The 19,845-nt window shown below is 32.2% G+C and overlaps 1 long non-coding RNA gene and 2 pseudogenes across 1 annotated transcript; 1 reads left to right on the forward strand and 2 right to left on the reverse strand.

Annotated features, from left to right (window-relative positions):
- Positions 1 to 4,124: 4,124 nt before the first annotated feature.
- LOC125844259 (putative disease resistance RPP13-like protein 1) lies at positions 4,125 to 10,246 on the reverse strand (annotated as a pseudogene).
- A 5,220-nt stretch (positions 10,247 to 15,466) lies between these two features.
- On the forward strand, positions 15,467 to 16,868 carry LOC125844468 (acyltransferase Pun1-like; annotated as a pseudogene).
- Positions 16,869 to 18,431: 1,563 nt separating this feature from the next.
- Positions 18,432 to 19,787, reverse strand: LOC125844281 (uncharacterized). Its single transcript, XR_007444136.1, has 3 exons — positions 19,639 to 19,787; positions 19,452 to 19,543; positions 18,432 to 18,491 (listed from the first exon to the last, which is right to left on the reverse strand). It is a non-coding gene; the product is annotated as an uncharacterized LOC125844281 (long non-coding RNA).
- Between the last annotated feature and the right edge of the window lie 58 nt (positions 19,788 to 19,845).

Here is a 19,845-nt window from a genome sequence, read left to right on the forward strand (position 1 = left end):
AATGATTTAGAGAAGATAAATGTTTGTATGTTCAATTACTAACAACTTCACTTTACCTGTTGAATGCTAAGAGTAATTTGCAAACAAGAATGATCACTGATTTCTCTCTCTCTTTTGCTAGTAAATTTGCAAACAAGAAGTTGTAATTGGTAAAAACTATGTTTGTTAGTGCCTATTCATTGCTTTCTCAATTGGTGGTTGTAGAAAACGGGGACCATTTAGTGACCAAAGACTTTTATCATTTAATTAAACATCAATACAAGGTTCAGCTGTGCTATTTTACATTTTTGGCTAATTCGGCCAAATACGTACATGTGTGCAACACACTCGCGGATAACATCTCAATGTTTATTGGAGCTCAATGTTAAGTGACAGAGTTCCTTGAAGAAGCACATTAGCAGTTCTAGTATCTATCTATTATACTATAACTATATTAAAAACTAAAAAGCATGAAGACCCTTTTTATAGAAATGTTGATTGAACTTTTTGTCCTTCGTTAAAGCACTCTGCTTAATGCAAATTGATAATAAGAAATATACGACTTTGATGTCAAATTGATGTTGCAATGTAATAGGGACTCTTCTTCACAAGTTTTAATCCCCTTGAAGGTCAAAGCTCTTTTCATTTAGTTTCTTGATTTTTTGCTTATCATATAATTAAATTATATTCTTTAATTGATGTTCAGATGTTCAAGTGTTTGATCTCTCACATGAAAATCTACTATTAAAATTGTCTTTTTAACAACTTGTAAGGTAATTTTTTAATTTCAAGTGTAAACAAGATGTAATGCTTTTGTAGACAGTTGAATAGAACTTTAATTCAAATTGCGCCAATACAGATAAGGTATGCGGCATGTTTTTCTAACAATTTTTCAATTCTTTTGCATGAGTAATTTTTAATAAATTTGATTGTGTACTAATCAGTACGGACAAAAAGCTTTCCCAAGGACATTTGATTATTTTATATTTAATTAGATTCCATGTGGTTCACCTTTTTAAATCAAAATAATCTCTTATTGTAATTGTCCCATCATGTGTGATCTTTTCTATTGAACTTAATTAGTGCATTTATGCATCATAAGATTTTAATAAGTTAATGCACCTTTTAGTTTGTTCATGACTTATGGAAAATTTAAGATCATAAAATTTAAAGAACACATATATTTTAATTTAAAATTATAAATTTTGAAAATCTCTTTTTATTTCTTAAAATTTGTGCTCAAATAAGCTAGTATATCAATTTTGCGATCATGTGCTCTATTATATATAATATATTGATTGTTGGGTTATTTGTGATGCAGTGGAAAAGGACATGAGGCCAAGACAACACAAGTTGTGCCAAAAGTAATTGATAAAATTTATTGGTTACCAATCAACTTACCTACCCTTCTTAATTACACTTCAAAACCTAACAATAATTAATATGAGAATTCTTTTTTAAAAAAAACAAAGAAGAAAAAGATTTAAAGCTAATATTTTCGAATATGTTGTAATTTGTTTTTTCAACAACTTTCCCTTCTCGACTTAAGCAAAGGGACCTTACAAAAAAAATTCACTTCCCAAATCATTGTTGAGCCTTGCTAATGTTTCAAAACTATTCTAAAACTTTCAATTTTTTCTCTGTTAATAGTACTATGGGCATATTTCTTGCCACTGAAGCCCCCTCCAGCCCTTCTTGTTATCACACGGATACTATGCTCAGGAACACGAAGACAACGAGCAATCACACTATGTGTATACTCAGGAAACTGAGTTGAAGCGTAAACAACCATGGTCTTGTCCACATCCGGCGTTTGGGTACATTAGAGCTGGATGTTCCATTTGCAGCAAGTCATGCTTCATCTCAAGGAAGCCACAGTAGACAGCGGTACGAATTGGAAATCACAACCTCCTTACTGAAAGCAATTATAAAGAATTTTAGAATTCTTCACCAATCCACATATATATTGCAATTACAGACCAGCACACACACGTCTCAATACATATAGATGTACATGAATGATTCCTAAAGACAGAATCTTGCAAGAGTTTTCATACCTTAGACATGTTTTTATTTCCTAACAAATAGATGTGGTGGTGGCCATTGTCTCCTCTTAAGTATACATTCCCATGGATGATTGATGCATATTCTTTCTTCTTATGCTTTCAAGTATATCCCAGCCTACATAAAAATTTGTAAGAAAATCTATAAGCTTCAATAGAAAACTCACCTTATATATTCAATTTAGAAACTAATTGACAAACCTTAGTAATCATCATCATGTTTGGCACAATTAAATATGTGCAAACATTGAAGGATAGTGCAAATACAATTATCCTGCATAGATTCATTTAAAAAGATTTTCTATAGTGACAGCAGATCTTTGTTCTACTGTTAAGCTAAGTTTCATTCTTGACATGGAATGTTTGATGCTTACAAGAACTAAAAAGTTTCGATTAAACATGGTTGAGCAAACTACATATGATGTCTTTCGCAATTGAGATGTGAAATTACAACGTGATAAGAGCATAAATCAATAAGCAATGAGAAACCAATCCATACCTTTGATCCAAGAAATATGCAATTGTATAACGCACAACAATTAGTTGCAAGTCTGTAACATCTAATTGACTTAGACAGGCTTTATCCCTGTAATAAGATAAAATTTGGAAAATGTGTAAATGAAGCATCACAATTAGGAGCTACAGGTTAAACAACTTTCAAACAATGAAAACCATATTATCAACAATATCTAAGCTTACTATTAGAATTCCCATGTCCTTAATAGTGGAAAAACTGTTTTAATCATGTGAGTATAAGTTGAATGGCAACTTCTCTGTTAGAGAGGGAGGAGGGAAGTGTTGATTCGGAGAGTGATAGGAGATTATCGCAATCATCTATTGTCAGCTGAGAGAGGGAGGAGGGCAGTGTTGATTCGGAGACCGATGGCAATCTCTGTAATGTTTGTCTTGTTTTGTATAGTTACCAGTCTCTGTCGAACCCATATGTTCCTCTCTAGCTCCGCCCATGTATGAGAAGATTTCCACTAAAGAAAATATATAATATAAGGAGGAGAAAGAAAAATAAAAATGAACTGAAATACACATACATCATTAATCAGTAATAACAACATTAAAAAAATTATGCAAACAAATTTCACTCCTCAAAGTCTCCCCTGTTTCTTGTACATTTTACATTGCATTTACAGTTTTCTCTAATCATTCACGTTCAGAAATTCTGATTTCTCAATACAGAAAGTCCAATAATTGTGTCGTCTTTTGCTTTGTGTCTTGGTATCCATAGTAAAAAGAAAATCATTGTAGCATCCTAGGCAAATACCACATCGACAAAGCACAAGAGATATGTTGATTGCTGGTATATAAAGAAGCGACCTTAAACCCAAGTGACACGTTTAAAGTTGTGCGATACTAGGACCCAAAGTCAACAATACAAGCTATTACATTCATAGTCCTGGTGTACAAACCAACATGATAATACATACCACTTGAAGGTTCAACAACTTTCGCTTCTTGACTTGAGCAGAGAGACCTTCGAAACTTTTCACTTCCTAAATAATCGTTGAGCCTTGTAAAAATCCTAACAATGAAAAAGTAATATCTTTACTTATAATCTATTACCATAATGTACCATATGTCTCTTATTTGTTACATTAAGCAACTTTTTTCTCATGTACCTTTGGGTTTCATTAGAGCTGGATGTTCCACTTGCAGCAAGTGATGCTTCATCTCAAGCAAGCCAAAGTAGATAGATGTACGATTTGGAGACAGCGACACCCTTACGGAATGAAATTAAAAAGACATGTTAGAACTCTTAACCAATCCTTAACTCAATCTATCTATGAAGTCTCTACTATTACAGAAGGATATCGAGACAAGACCCACGACATCTCAAAACTACTAACCATAAGGTAAAGGTGAAGTCCTCAGGAATATAAGAAGGATCACCAAGCTAACTGGAATGTCAAATGATCTTATTGAAGCACCTGTTGATCCTAAACGCATGTATCTGCATCATAAAAGGATGCAGGTCGAATGACATCAGTACATTGAATGTACGGGTATGCAAGGAGAAACTGAAACATAGCTAACTGAACTGATAACATGGGAAGACACTAGTCATCTCAACTCACAGAGACTTCATCTCTACAACTGCATATCTGCATATCATGAGGAGTAAAACATATCTTTTTATGCTTATCAAATTCCAGATGACAAAGTTAATAATCATCCCAAGCTTAGGCTAAAAGCAAAGACGGAAATGCAAAACAATAGAAGAAGTTAGCATCACATGACTGCTGAAAAGGGACTCAAGTTTTTGCTATCATTTTGGAAAAACCTAAGGTTACATTTGTCAATAAATGAGCAATCTAACTGAAACAACAATTGGATGTCGTATTGCTCCAAAAATCCTGATAATGGAAGTTCACTTATTCCCTAAAACTTCTTATTGTTATCCGTGATTATCATTTCTAAAATTTAGATTCTCTATGGAGCTATTTATATCCTGAAAAGAAAATTAAACATCATTAATAGAAAAGAGATAGATCATTCTGATGATCACACAAATTTATTAATAAACAGTTCAAACCATAAGCATAATGTTTACAGTCGGCAATAACAAAACTGCGAACCTATCTTAAGCACTTACACTTTTCTGTCACGACCACATTGAAGTTACTGTCTATTCAACAGAGAATTGCAGCAAAATTTTCCTTTTACCAACTGAGCTAAGAGCTGTAACACCTTACGTATTGTTACCAAAATCCTGACAAAGAAGAGGATAAGTGAAAATAGTAATTGTAGACCATTCATTACAATGTTTATCTTGTTTAGTATGGCTACCAGTCTCTGTCGAACCCATAGCTTCCTCTCTAGCTCCACCCATGTATGAGAAGAATACATACCACTTGAAGGTTCAACAACTTTCGCTTCTTGACTTGAGCAGAGAGACCTTCAAAACTTTTCACTTCCTAAATAATCGTTGAGACTTGTCAAAATCGTAACAATGAAAAAGTAATATCTTTACTTATAATCTATTACCATAATGTACAATATGTCTCTTATTTGTTACATTAAGCAACTTTTTTCTCATGTACCTTTGGGTTTCATTAGAGCTGAATGTTCCACTTGCAGCAAGTGATGCTTCATCTCAAGCAAGCCAAAGTAGATATCTGTACAATTTGGAAATAGCGACACCCTTACGGAAAGCAATTAAAAAAGACATGTTAGAACTCTTAGCCAATCCACGTATTACAATTACAGACCAGCGCACCACATCTATATATATATATATATATATAGCTGCACATGAATGATTACTCAAGACAATAAATGAAATATTATGGATTTATTTGACTACCAAATTTGATGCCTAAACTTACGGCCAAGTGAGAATCTTCAAATTCAATACGCCAACTATGGCTCACGAGTAATTTTTTAAGAACTGAAGGGAGCCAAGCTGCCAATTCATCTTAATTAATCAAGAATGGAAGGCTTCTCAGTTGTTAAACCTCTAAAATAGTCTCAATACATCACGATACGTCTATGCAGATACTAGCCTTAAATTCATCTCTGTTTCTAGCCATTCATGATTTTAGTTGCTGAAGTTTAAGAACAACAAAGAGAAGATCGAACAATTCCAACAATAACAATTGATCAACAACCAAATCAAGCTAATAGACAAGCAAAGGAGAATTCCACTAAACTTACTGTCATGTTATCTGGACAATAAATTGCAACAAAGCGTGATAAGTAAGCCGGCATCATAGTTTGAACAACTTATATGCATCAACTAAAACTAAAAGAATTAATAAGAGATGAATATATGATTAAAACAATAAAAAAAATGATTCAAAATTACTACTTCATTATAGAATAGTATAAAATTAAAGATAAAAAGATGGATGAATTTATGTATGACACCGTTCATTTTTATAAATTATGAATAAAACATTCTCTCAAAGTCTGCTTAATTAATGTGCGCCATATATACTTTCCACACTGCTCAACAAGATTTACAAAAGGAAAAGTAGTAACTAAAAAGCTTATGAGGGAGAGGAATAACTTACATTTGTCAGAGCACCATTTGTTTTAATCATTACAGGTATTCTCCATCAATATATATATTGGGAATTTGAGCAATAATTTGCCAGTATTTTCCCTTGTCAAATTCTAGTAGTGGTGTGAGCAATGGGCAGTTGTGAATATTTAGTGTAGAGAGGGAAGAGGGCATCCCTTTTACTGGAAGTAATTGGAGATTAGGGAAATTCATGATGGTCAGCTTAGAGAGGGAGGATGGTAGTGCTGGTTCGGAGAGTGATTGGAGATTACGACAATTGCTGATGGTTAGCTCAGAGAGGGAGGAGGGTAGTGCTGATTCGGAGAGTGATTGGAGATTAGGGCAATTTATGATGGTCAGCTGAGAGAGGGAGGAGGGCAATGCTGATTCGGAAAGTGATTGGAGATTATCGCAATTCTCGATGTCAGCTGAGAGAGGGAGGAGGGCAGTGTTGATTCGGAGAGTGATTGGAGATTAGGGCAATTCCAGATGTGTAGACGTATAAGTGAAGTGAGGTGGCAAAGATGTAGTGAATGGAGCTCATCATGGTGACATAAATTTAGCACAGAAAGAGAGGAAGGAAGCTGACCTTGTTCCTGCAGTGACTGAATTTGAGGTAAACTATCCTCAATAGATAGATATTCAAGAGAGGTGAGGCTTTTGAGAACTTGGCTGCTTAATGTTTTCAGATTCTTCATGGTAAGTCTTTTAATAGAGGAAGGCAACTCCCAATGTTGGATCCCTTCGTCACTGCCATCATGTCTGATCTCTAACTCTGTGAGACAGGGGAGTCTCTGTAAACACCACTCCTTTCGGCCGTTCACTAGTTTCTTGCAATTATAGATCTCAAGGACTTGTAAATTGAAGAGTTCTATTTCTGGCAGACACTTCAGCTTCTCACAATTCCAAATATGCAAAGACGTCATTGCAGACTCATGGGTTCCAACTGCCACCGAAAGTATTTCAAGATTCTCACATCCCCAAATAGTGAGACTTTCAGTTGCAGTAGGAATCAAAAAACTAGTAAGGTTATTGCAACGCTCTACACTCAAAGTGCTTGCTCTTGGGAGCAACTCAGGTGATCTATCATCTATACAATCACATTTAAACAGTGTCAATTTCTCGAGAAACATGTTACAATAACCAACTGGCTCCTCCAATTTCAATTCCTGACAACCAGATATGGTTATTCTCTTCAAGGAACTGGGCAGTATGCTAAAAGGTAAGGAGGTAAGAGAGTTACAATTGCCGATATATAATTCCTCAATCCGCTTCATTCCCTTAAATTGGGATCTAAACATTTGAGCTTCATCAAAAAGAGGTGTCTCTGAAATTCTCAATTCTGTCAGACAACATAGATTTTCAGGCAACTTCCCCATCAACTTCGGACAGTATCGAATTGAAAGGTACTCAAGTATAGGGAACTCCCCACTTCCTAGTACATGCCATTGCTTCCACTCCGGCATATCTTTAAATTGAAGGTTCTCAAGAGAGTTAAAAGGCTTTTTGGAGGATGAACTGCCATAGAATTCTTGCGTCACCTCTGTTATTCCATGCATCCCTATAATGTAAAGGAATTTCAAACAAGGAAGCTGTCCTAGTGCTGGCAAAGAATCACAGTCCTTGCAGTCACTAAGAGACAAATCTACTAGCTGAAGAAATGAAGGATCAGCCAGCCAATTTGAAAATCTTGCCCCTCTATATCCGGTGATTTCGACTTATTTTATGTTTGTGTATGGCCGTAGCCCATCAAGTATGGATCTCTCAGTTTGTGAATCGTTGGCAGAACTACCTTCACTCCACTTCAAAGATAACTTCTCAACATGTTCCTTTTCCTTCATATTTGCCTTCACAGCTTCCCTTCTATCAACCACATTTTGAAACTCTAAAACTGATAGAGATCCATACAAGTTATGTACTTCACCCAAATCTTCCATTCTCAAACCACCGCTACCACCTACAAGAAACTTGGCTCCCACTAGCATTTGGAGACTTTTCAACTTGCTAAGATGTAGCGGCATCTTCAAGCAACAAGTGTTGGTTATGTCGAGGTGACGCAAGTTGATCAACTTCTCCATCTGCAGCGGTAGCTCCTCAAGAAATTGACAAGATGACAGGAGAAGTGTTTCCAAGTTATACAAGACACAAATGGAATCTGGTAACTTTTTAATATGTGTCTCAGAAAGGTCCAAAAATCTGAGGAGCTTTAATTTGATAAACAAGTCATTTGGTAACTCAATAGTCGGATAACCTGACAATGATAATGCCCTTAAGGATGTCAGTCTTGGCAGTATGTTATGCAACACCCTCTTGCTTAGCTGATATGAGTAACCGTTATGGGTTGGAAGCAATGTCCTCAGCTGCTCTGATTTGGAGAGTAGTTTCAATTTCTCAAATTCACTATCATATCCCAAGGAATAGGACATGTGCCGACTTTGTTCCAACATATCATCAGATCCTTCGTTCTCTTCCAATCTAATACAAAGTTTTGAAGATGCAATTTTGGCCAAGTCATTGATAAGGTCATGCATTAAGAATCTCTCCGATTCCCATTCAGACTCTGGGACCCTTTCGAACAATGATCTTGATCTCAACTCGTCAAAGTATTCGTTACCTAAACAAAACTGCTTTACAAGACCATTAGCAATCCACAGGTAAATAGCTTGGTCTTTGCAGAATTCATAATCTTTGGGATATATTGCACAAAAAGCAAAACATCTCTTCAAATGTGGAGGAAGATCATTGTAGCTCAACATCAACGCTGGTAATGTACCATTCCAACAACTTTGCTGATCCCATATTTCACTTCTTAAAATGTTTCTCCACTCATCCACCTCTGATTTGCCGCGTAAAACACCAGCAAGTGCCTTTAGAGCTAAAGGCAACCCTTTGCACTTGTCTGCAATTTTTTTCCCAACCTCTTCAAGTTCTGAATGTTCCCTATTTTCTAGTGAATGTCGTTTGAATAAAGCCCAAGAGTCGTCTTTAGACAGAGTCCCCACGGTGATTGCGCAACGATCAGCACACATCATCTTAGCAACACTCTCCTTACGTGTAGTTACAATGATCTTACTTCCAACATCTCCTTGTACAAAAACATTTCTCAGGTTATCCCACTCATTATAGTCATCATTCCACACATCATCAAGGACAACAAGAAACTTCTTTCCCTTCAGGCCTTCCTTCAGTTTGACCTGTAGCTGATTAAAATTTCCGTCATTCTTTGAGTCAAATGAGCCCATTTCTTGAAGTAACCCTTTTGTTATTCTGAAAGCATCATATGGCTCAGAAACACAATACCAAGCTTTCAAACCAAAATGGTCCTTCACCTTCTCATCATTGCAAACCACTTTAGCTAGTGTTGTCTTACCCGCACCGCCCATTCCAACAATAGGAACTACAGTCAGGTTTCCTCCACTTGCATCTTCAGACAATAAAAGGTCAATCAAATCCTTTATTTCCTTGTGCCTACCAAAGATATCAGATTCATCAACCAAACAAGTTGAAGGTGTTCTAGTTTCTTGTTTAGTCAAACCAAAATAATTCTGTAAGCCAAGGTCACTAATTTTATTTTGCAAATTCTGCAATGTTTCAATAGTCTTTTCCAACTTGTCATTTATGTTAAGAAAAGAATCATCACTCAAGCACAGGTTGCAAAATCTACAACGTTTCAATATTTTTTCTGCAAGATTTTGATGCTTACCTTCCACCTTAAGCTTCAAAGCTTCATAATTGACTTGTTCAATCAAGTTTTCAGCAGAGTCTACAGCAACTCGAAGCTCATTAAGCCACTCTCTCACAAATTGATTTGATGCTTGCTTATTCTCTGCATCACTTAGCACAGCTTGAAGACCAAGCAAAGTCAATTTCAGCTTCTTTAAGAGCTCAACATCATTCTTACGCGTCCGAAACATTTTGAGAAGATCACCCTGAGGAGCAAGCCTATCAATGAGAACATCAAAAGCTGAAGAGAGAAAAGCATCACCAATTGCTAAGACAACCTCCATTTCTGAAATCTGCAAATTCAAAACAAAATGATTTTTTAAGAATTTTGAAACGGATAAATATTTTTCTATCTTTAATTACTAACAACTTCTTTATGTACCTGTTGCATGCTAAGAGTAATTCGCAAACAAGAATGATCACTGAAGCAAAACAATTCTCTTTTCTTGACTCGAAAAAACAAAGATTCGAATATAATTTTTAGCTTTATGTCTATTCATTACTTTAAGCTTTATGCACTACTGCCTTTTTTCAACAGCTCATTATAGTGCTTAATTGGGCCTAACATATCACTTAACCAAAAAATAAAAAAACTCAAGAAATCAAGTCAGTTAAAAATGAAGAAAATAACTTCTAGTAGCGAAAACAAATTTTATAAATGACATCATATATTTATTTATNTTATACTTTTATTTTTCGAACCCCCTGAACGAAAATCTTGGGTCCGCCACTGCATGCAACAAACGATTCAGTTGGCGTGTTGGTTAAAAGTGGATGCTCAAGGTTTACATTTTGTTTCTCAACCCGAGTTTAAATCCCTCTAAACGCATTATTTCTACCTTTTCAACTCTTCTCTTTCTGCCTTTTAATTTCCAATTACACTTTCTTTTATTTATTTATTTACTTTTGTCCTTGATCTATTTTCCCTTTCACATTGTCCAGCTGACTTTTCTTAAATTAAATTTTGTATTTCTCTTCCTACCTTTTAATTTCCAATTACACTTTCTTTTATTTATTGATTTATTTATTTATTTTTGTCCTTGATCTATTTTCCCTTTCACATTGTCCCGCTGACTTTTCTTAAATTAAATTTTATACAAAAGTCGCAAAATTCCTTCTCCCTTTTTTACTCTAGTTTTTTTTATTAATTTTTTTCACTATCGTATTTAAATATCATTTTTATGACCAATGTTAAATTTGTGCATTTATATTTTGTGATTGATAATTAAAGAAGTAACCACGATCTTAGAATCTTGAAGCGGCCACTGCTCATGTCTATTATGCAACTAAATCATGATTTTCCATGTTTGTTTTCTCTTTCTTTCTCGTTAGTCTAATTAGGGAAAATGAAAAGGTAAGGGGAAACTATTATGTTCTAGAGCCTTCATTTAAGTTCTCCAACTCAAAAGCAAAAAAATCATCCTTCTCATTTTTTTGCCTTTTTGGTAATTACAGTCGTACGTGAAGGTATATTGTTCCTCTTTTTTTTTTTCTTGAACCAATTCAAAGAATTTTGATTGACTATTGATTTTTTTTTTTAAAAAAAAACACTCTTGTTGAGGAATTTTAGCGCGCAATTACGCTCTTTGATTAATACAAGTTTATATTAAAAATAGTGAGCACCCAAAACCGTAAAATCCTGGATTCGCCACTGTCTCTATCTAGGTCCATGTATAACATTGCCTTCATATTAATTTATTTTTAAAGTATTTATTAAATAATCCATTTTTAAATAATATGGATTAATATAAAGAGGGATAAATTTGTTAAATTATAATGAATTTATGTTTATTTAAATAAGTTCAGGTGTAATATCGTAAATCATAAAGGAGGTGAGTATTATAGAGCGAAACCTCGAGAAAGGTCTTTGGAATTATCCCATAAAAGAAATATATTTTCTTTTTGAGGTGAGACTTTTCAATGACGTTCAAATTGATCTAATTTCAAAAAGAATAACGAACATCAAATTTATAAAAATAATAAATTAAATAATAATTATGTGTTTGTAGCCTCTTATTATATGGTACAATATATAGATATTATGGTTCGAGTGGAAAGTTATTGTTAATATTTTTGTTGAACTTATATAATTTGTTCTAAATTCACCTTTAACTATAAGTAAGGACAGTCCAGAACCTATTTGAGTCATAAAAAGATAAAATTAATATAAATAAGTTAGATTTTTAGGATGTAACTAAAATATGCTCAGTGTAGTTTTTTTTCGTTTTATCAAAAAATTTAAATGGCACGCCTAAATTTTAACATAAAATGAAAAGTATTCTTACCCTTTATAAAACAGAACTTTATCTGTCACTTTATAAAGTGGAGTTTTTCTTACACTTTATAAAGTTAATTTTTTCTTCCACTTTATAAAAAATTACTCTTTTCACTTTCCTTTTCACTTTTTCCTCAAATTTCATAACCCTGCACTGATCCTCAATCTGACTACCCAACAGTCAACACCACATTAAAAATTCGAAGGTTTTCTTTTAAAGATTTTCGAAAGATTGAAGGGTCATAGCACAACCCGACCACCCAACAATCTACCCCACAATTTTTTTAATTAAATTTGAAATTTATTTCTTTTCATCTTTTATTCATTGATTCAAGATTAATATACAAATTAGTGGAAGATTTGAATGATATTATTGATGTTCTAGTTTATTCAAAATTTCGTTTATATATAAGTAAAAATCATAAACAAAGATTTTTCTCTTAGAATAAGGCTAAGATAAACATTGAACATTGTTTTTTCTTTATTTTTCTTTTAGATTAGTGCTTAGATGAATCTTATTTTATCATTTTTTAAATGAAGGAAAAAGGAAAAAGAGTTCTCAAAGAAACTTTTTAGACATATACATACACACACATAATTTGTTTTTTCTTTATTTTTCTTTTAGATTAGTGCTTAGATGAATCTTATTTTATCATTTTTTAAATGAAGGAAAAAGGAAAAAGAGTTCTCAAAGAAACTTTTTAGACATATACATACACACACATTAATTATGTGTTGTGCATATTCATAATCCTCTTAGACAAATTATATATTAAATTTAGAATGTTTTTTTCTTGTCAAGTAAATATGAAACATGGAATGAGAAGTAAAAAGATCAGAAAAATTAAGAAATGAAGAAACTATCAAAGAGACAGAAAAATACTACAACTAAAATTGTTAACATATCTAATAAGCATTAGGGATTTTACTTTAGTATTCAGTATTCTTTTTACCATNGAAAAATACTACAACTAAAATTTCTAACATATCTAATAAGCATTAGGGATTTTACTTTAGTATTCTCTTTACCATGATATTTCTTTAGATTAAAACTATGTACTTAGTTGTATTTTCCAATTTTAGAAACTAAAAAATTCAATATTTTTTTAATGAAGATTTTGAGTTATTTAGTTTTTTTTTTTATGAAGAGAAACTTCCACTTTATAAAGTTTAAGAAAAACTTATGTTTTATGTTATAAAATTTAGACGTTAATAGATTAACGTCTGTGTTTAAATTTTTCATCAAATAAAAAAAAGAAAAAGTTACACTAAACCTATTTTAGTTGCATCTTAAAAATATGATTTATTTATGTTAATTTTATTTTTTTATGACTCAAATAGATTCTCGACAAGTTAGGACTTCTCTGGTCGTAGTGACGTAAAATCATAGAGTGTATTTTTTTTACAAATATATTATAGTAGTTGTTGTTTTCATTTTCTTAAAGAAATTGTCAGCTATTTATTCCAATAAGCAAATCTGTGTTCAACATTTCATTATAATTAATTACTCCCTCTGTCCCAATTTATATGACTCACTTTCCTTTTTAGTCAGTCCCAAAAAGAATGACACATTTCTATATTTAGTAACAATTTAACTATAAAATGTCTATTTTACCCTTAATGAAATGATTTATAGCCACACAAATTTCTATCATTCATTTTGGACCACAAGTTTTAAAAGTCTTCCTTTCTTTCTTAAACTCCGTGCCGAGTCAAACTACATCATATAAAATGGGACAGAGGGAGTATTACAATTATGTCAAAGTCCAAATTGCCATGCAGAAAATAATTGCTTTAAGTGTAAGAATTTTACACAAAAAAGTTGACAGCCGTTTTAAAAAAAATAAAAGGTTAATATTATTTTTGAAAATGTGAAGTCGCTTTAAAATTTTTTATTTTTTTTATTTTTTAGGTGAAACTTTTTAATAAAGTTCAAATTAGTCGAATTTCAAATGGATAACGAACATTAAATTTATAAAATTCAAAAATAAATAAAAACTTGAGATTGCCAAAATGGGTCCCGCCCTTTACCTTGAAATTTTAAGAGCTAGTATAGCAATCCAAAGTTGACTATTTATTTGTTTTTATTAATAAAAAATATCTTTTAAAAAAATAGAGTATAAAATAAATGAAGAAAAGATAATGAAAAAAATCATATAAAGAAAGTTGACCATTGATTATCCCATTATATATGTTCTTTATAGTTGAGACAACACTATAATAGTAATTTGATTTGTGGGACTTGTTAGAATTTAAGTTTGATACACTGTCTATATATAACTTCTTTTATTATATTATATGAATTTTATTTTTAATAATACATAACGTTTAATACTAATTAAATTTGATATTATAATCTAAAAACTAAAAGAGTAACATGTTGGCACCGATTAAATTAACACAATGATATACGTTTTTTTTAATACTGAAGGAAATTATTTTTCGAATGAGTTTAAATTATATACACGTTGAATATGAAAAAATAATTTTAAAAATTAAGTTACACCATAAAGTTAGCATGAATCATGATACGTAATTATGTACTAAGACCAGATATCAGTTGTTCAATATCTTATATTCATCATATCAAAGAAGTTTGACTTTCTTGCTTTTTAAAAAAAAAAATATTATCACAGTGCAAAATTGGAAAAAAAAAAAGATATTGTTTTAGGAGTTTGCAATGTTATGTGTGCCCTGCTCATGTATTTATTCCACTTTTAAAAATAATTAATAATCGATGTTGTGGTGATAAAATTAGTTTATGAAAATATTGTTCGTTCAATACATTTAAGTATTAATTTGTCCATTATTAGTCTAGTTTATCTTGATTTGTTAGCTTGTTTAAGAGTTTGAAATGAGTTAAGTATGTAACCTAAATTGACTAATGATAAATCTTGTCAAAAAGTTCAAATAAAAAATATTTTTTTATTATTTGATATATCATGTAAAGCTATAATACAGAACAATTTATTTACTTAGCTTTTCTATAAGTATACAAGCAAATTAAGAAAATAAAAAATTATTAAGAATTGAACGAGTTGGGATATGATTCATATTTTTAATCCATATTCAATAGAGTTTGACAATATTTATTTTGATTCATCTAAATTTAGCTTGATCACAAGCCGATATTATATCTTGATAAAGCTGATTGAGATCTTTGACAATGCTAGAACAGTTCCAAATGGTGCTCTTTGACTAAATAAATAACATAAGAGTTATATTATATAGTATATGGCAATCCAAATTTGACCATTCATTCCAAAGTGAGAAAAAAAATTGTTTAAACTTTTTTTGGCTAGTATTTAAATATTGTGTTCCTAATGTATCTATATATAGTAACAAAATACTTACAAGAAAAATTCATTAGTGTGAGATTTTAATTTTGCATTTTTAAAAAAATAATTAAAGATGTCTAGTTTTTCAAGATTGCTATCAACAATCTCCAAGAAAGTTGTGAAACCTTTTTCTCCCACTCCATCAACTCAAAGAATTCACAAACTTTCACTTCTTGATCAATGTATGGGTAATTTTTATATGCCCCTTGTTTTATTTTACCCAAAACACCAACTAGAACAAGGTCCAAAACAACTCTCTAAACTTCTAGAAAACTCATTTTCAAAAGCATTGACTTTTCATCAACCATGGGTTGGAAGTTTAAGAGATAATGCCACTATTCAGTGTGATGACACTAGAACTGAGTTCTTTGAAGTTGAAGTTAATTGTCCAATGGATCAAGTCGTTCATCGCCCAGACTTAACATTTCCTTCAGGGTTATCCTGGAAGAATGTTCCTCGTGCAAATAGTGGTGGTCGATTGAGTGTAGCTCAACTTAGCCACTTTGATTGTGGAGGGATGGCAATAAGTGTGTGTATGTCACATAAGGTGGATGATGCGCGCAATGCCTTTTCCTTTTTGAAGGATTGGGCTACAATAACCCGACAATATCCAAATGGTGAATTATCATGTTCTTCGTATTACGTTCAGGACTCATTAATGCCATCTCTATCCGATGGCCCACTAAAGTTCCCCGTTGTGGTTGAGCCAAATGCAGAAGAAAGTATCGAATTTGAAAAGAGGTTTTGTTTTATCTGAATCCAATATACGATCTCTCAAAGCATTGATAGTTGATGATCCATCATCAATAGTGCAAAATCCAACAACTACTGAGGTTGTTAGTGCATTTGTTTACAAATGAACAACAATTGCTGGTGCAAACATATCAAATGGTAATGATTCTTCGTCTCAAATGGTGTTAGTATCCGATTTACAGAAAAAAATTCCACCTTCAATAAAATCAACATCCACAATCGGGAACATTCTCACCGCCTTCTCTACACCAATATATAACCTAGAAGACCTTAGGTTACCAAAATTAGTAGCGGATATAAGAAAGTCCAAACACGAGCTTTCCACCAGAGACAATTTCAAAGAAAACAAATGGGTATCAGAGATGATTGAATACACAAATAAAATAAATACAAGAACAAAAGATGACCAATCGTATCGTCAGAAGAGTTCATGTCACGATGTGTATCGATGTAGTAGTGTATGTAACATTCCATTTCAAGATTTGGATTTTGGATGGGGGAGACCTACAAGAGCAAGCATAGCAAGTACACCATTTAGCAATATGATTTATTTGATGAATACACAAGATCAAAATAGAGGAATTGAAGTGTTTATTAACTTGAATCAACAACAAATGTCCATTTTTGAACAAGACAAGGAATTTCTACAATTTGCCAGTCTTGTTGGTGATAATCATGTTCATGAGGACAAAGAGAAATTATATTGCATGGAAGCTTTCTAAATTATTCTTACATGTGCATTCATGTCACAAGGAGCTTATAATTCAACAAGATTATAAATTTGTATTAATTTTTATTTTATGGTATGTTGTTTATTTCGTGTAAAACCTCTTTGAATTTATCTACCATAAAAAAATTAAAAAAATTATATGTCGAATTGTTTTGGGGAAAGAAATTATTCACATGAACTTTAGTCACATCCGTCTTATATTTCTTTAAAAATTTCAAATGTCATTCATTTGACCACAAAGTTCACACAAAAATTCCTCGAATGACTGAAGTTCATATAAGATTTTTACAACTTCACACTCATAGTTAATAGTAGTAAATTTACAAATTCTTGTACATTGCGAATATAATTTAAAATTTAAATGATGTTCAAAAATCAACTACCTATCACCCTCTTTAATAACCTTTAAAGTGACACAACAATGACAGAAAAATTTATACTGTTATAAACTATACAATATGTTAGTTAATAGTAGTGTTATATACTGCTATAAATGGTAATAATTAAAGAATATATCTAAAATAAGTAATTATTTTTTAAAAAGGATCCACTTAAGTAATTAATCCATATATACTAATAACAATTCTTGTATCTTAAAAACAGTTTTTTTTAATTAACTCGTGAGATTCATTGTTTACTTTTTCTAAACTGCATACATATATTATATATCTATCGTTTATTTTAAATTTAGGTGAACACTATTTACCTTATTTTTTCAAGAAAAAAAAGAGTGACTAGATGACGTTTGTCCTGAAAACACGTTTGTCTATAAAAAAATTTAAAAATTCAAAAACAACAACAAAAATTAAACAAAAATGACTCTAATTTACTTCATGGTCAAACAGAATTTCAATTTACAAATAACAATTTTCACTCGTAAAGCAATTTTTTTTTTCTAGAAACAAAATGAAACATAGCCAAACGCCACCAAATAATGGGATCAAACTTCAAATTGAAGTTCACCCACAAAAGAACATTATAAGACAAAATGGTCCATAAACTTTTAGAAATATCCCCAAACAATTATCTTTCATTCTTTCTCCCTTTTCTTCCTTACAAAATTTCCTCATCGTCTTCAAAATTCTATTCAGGCATCCAAAACTCCTTCAAATTCAGAGCAATTTTCAGTAAAAAAATAAGAATCTGGGCTGCAATGAAACGCTATATGAACTCATTTTCCTGTATTATTGTGTTGCATCATTTTGTTGAGTTCGATATACATCGCTAAAGCTGAAGTTGTTACCCTTACAGGTGATATGTTTAATGATAAGGTAAATAAAACTTATTTTTGTTGATTTTATGTTGCTCGAACTCTTCAAAAATACTGTCGCACCCATGTCGGTTTTCACCGCCCTCGAGCAAGGGCGTTTCCACGTAAAATCCTTGTGCAGATTTTACTTTCAGTTATTTACTTTCTGCATTTATTTCAGTTACTGTTCTTGCTAAGTTAAAGGACCTGGTCCGTTGACGTATAGTGGACGTGTACAATCCATCAATAGTCTTCTCTAACCATTTGCGTCCAGGAATTCCGATTTCTCAATACAGTAAGTCCAATAATTGTGTTGTCTTTTGCCTTTGGTCTTGGTATCCAGAGTAAAAAGAACATTGTAGCATCCTAGGCATATATACAACATCGACAAAACAAAACGCAAGTAAGATATTGATTGTCGATATAAAAAGAAGTGACATTAGACCCAAGTGATGCATTTTAAAGTCGTGGAAGCCTAGGACCCAAAGTCAACAATACAAGCTATTACATACATAGTTCAACAACTTTCGCTTCTCGACTTGAACAGAGAAACCTTCGAAACTTTTCACTTCCCAAATGATCACCGAGTCTTGTCAAAATCCTAATGATGAAAAAGTAATATCTTTTCTTATAATCTATGACCATAATGTACAATGTCTCTTGTGTGTTACATTAAACAACTTTTTTCTCATGTATCTTTGGGTTCCACTAGAGCTGTATGTTCCATTTGCAGCAAGTCATGCTTCTTCTCAAGGAAGTCAAAGTCAATCCCCGTGTTACAATTACAGACCACCCACTGTCTATATTTATAGTTCTATTTGACTACAAAAAGTATTTTTTAAGCTTACTGCCAAGTGAAGAAGTATCAAATTCAATTTATGGCTCACAAGCAATTTTTTATGCTGAAGAAGCTAGAAGAACAAAGCAATGTGAAGGGAGTCAAGCTGCCAATTCATCTCTGATACGTTTATTCGCTTATTAGCCTTAGATTCATCTCTGATGCGAATCGATTGCATTTTTCTGACCATTCATGATTTTAGTTGACTGAAGTTTAAGAAAAGCAAAGACAAGATCGAACAACTCCTACAACAACAATTGATCGACAACCAAATCAAGCTAATAGACAAGCAAAGGACTAGAATTCCTCAAAATTAACTGTCAAGTTATAATCTGGACGGTAAATTGCAACAAAGAGTAGTAAGTACGATGGCATCATATATTGAACATGGTTGCACAAGCTACATATGATATCTTTCGCAATTGAGATGTGAAATTAAAACGCGATAAGAGTATAAGTCAATAAGCAATGAGAAACCAATCCAATACCTGATATCCAAGAAATATGCAATTATATATATAACGCACAACAAGTTGTTGCAAGTCTGTAACATCTAATTGACTCGTGACAGACTTTAGCCCTGTAATAAGATAAAATGTAAAAAATGTGTAAATGAAGCATCACAATTAGGAGCTACAGGAAACATTTATAAATTGGGAAAATGGAAATTAATACCTTAGGCAAAGTTCTCAATGGTGATCCATATAAAAATTAATACCATCAAAATTTTCAATCTTTATCGCAACTTTGTATTCTTAAAAAAGAAAATACTTATATCATTTGAGGTTTTTACTTTTCAACGTTACACCAAACATACGCATAATCTTGGGTAGAAACTAATCCAGTGGAATCTGAATTAGGCGACAGAAAAACACTTCATGA

The sequence above is a fragment of the Solanum stenotomum genome, chromosome 11 (assembly GCF_019186545.1).
Source record: "Solanum stenotomum isolate F172 chromosome 11, ASM1918654v1, whole genome shotgun sequence".
In the NCBI taxonomy this organism is placed as follows: domain Eukaryota; kingdom Viridiplantae; phylum Streptophyta; class Magnoliopsida; order Solanales; family Solanaceae; genus Solanum; species Solanum stenotomum.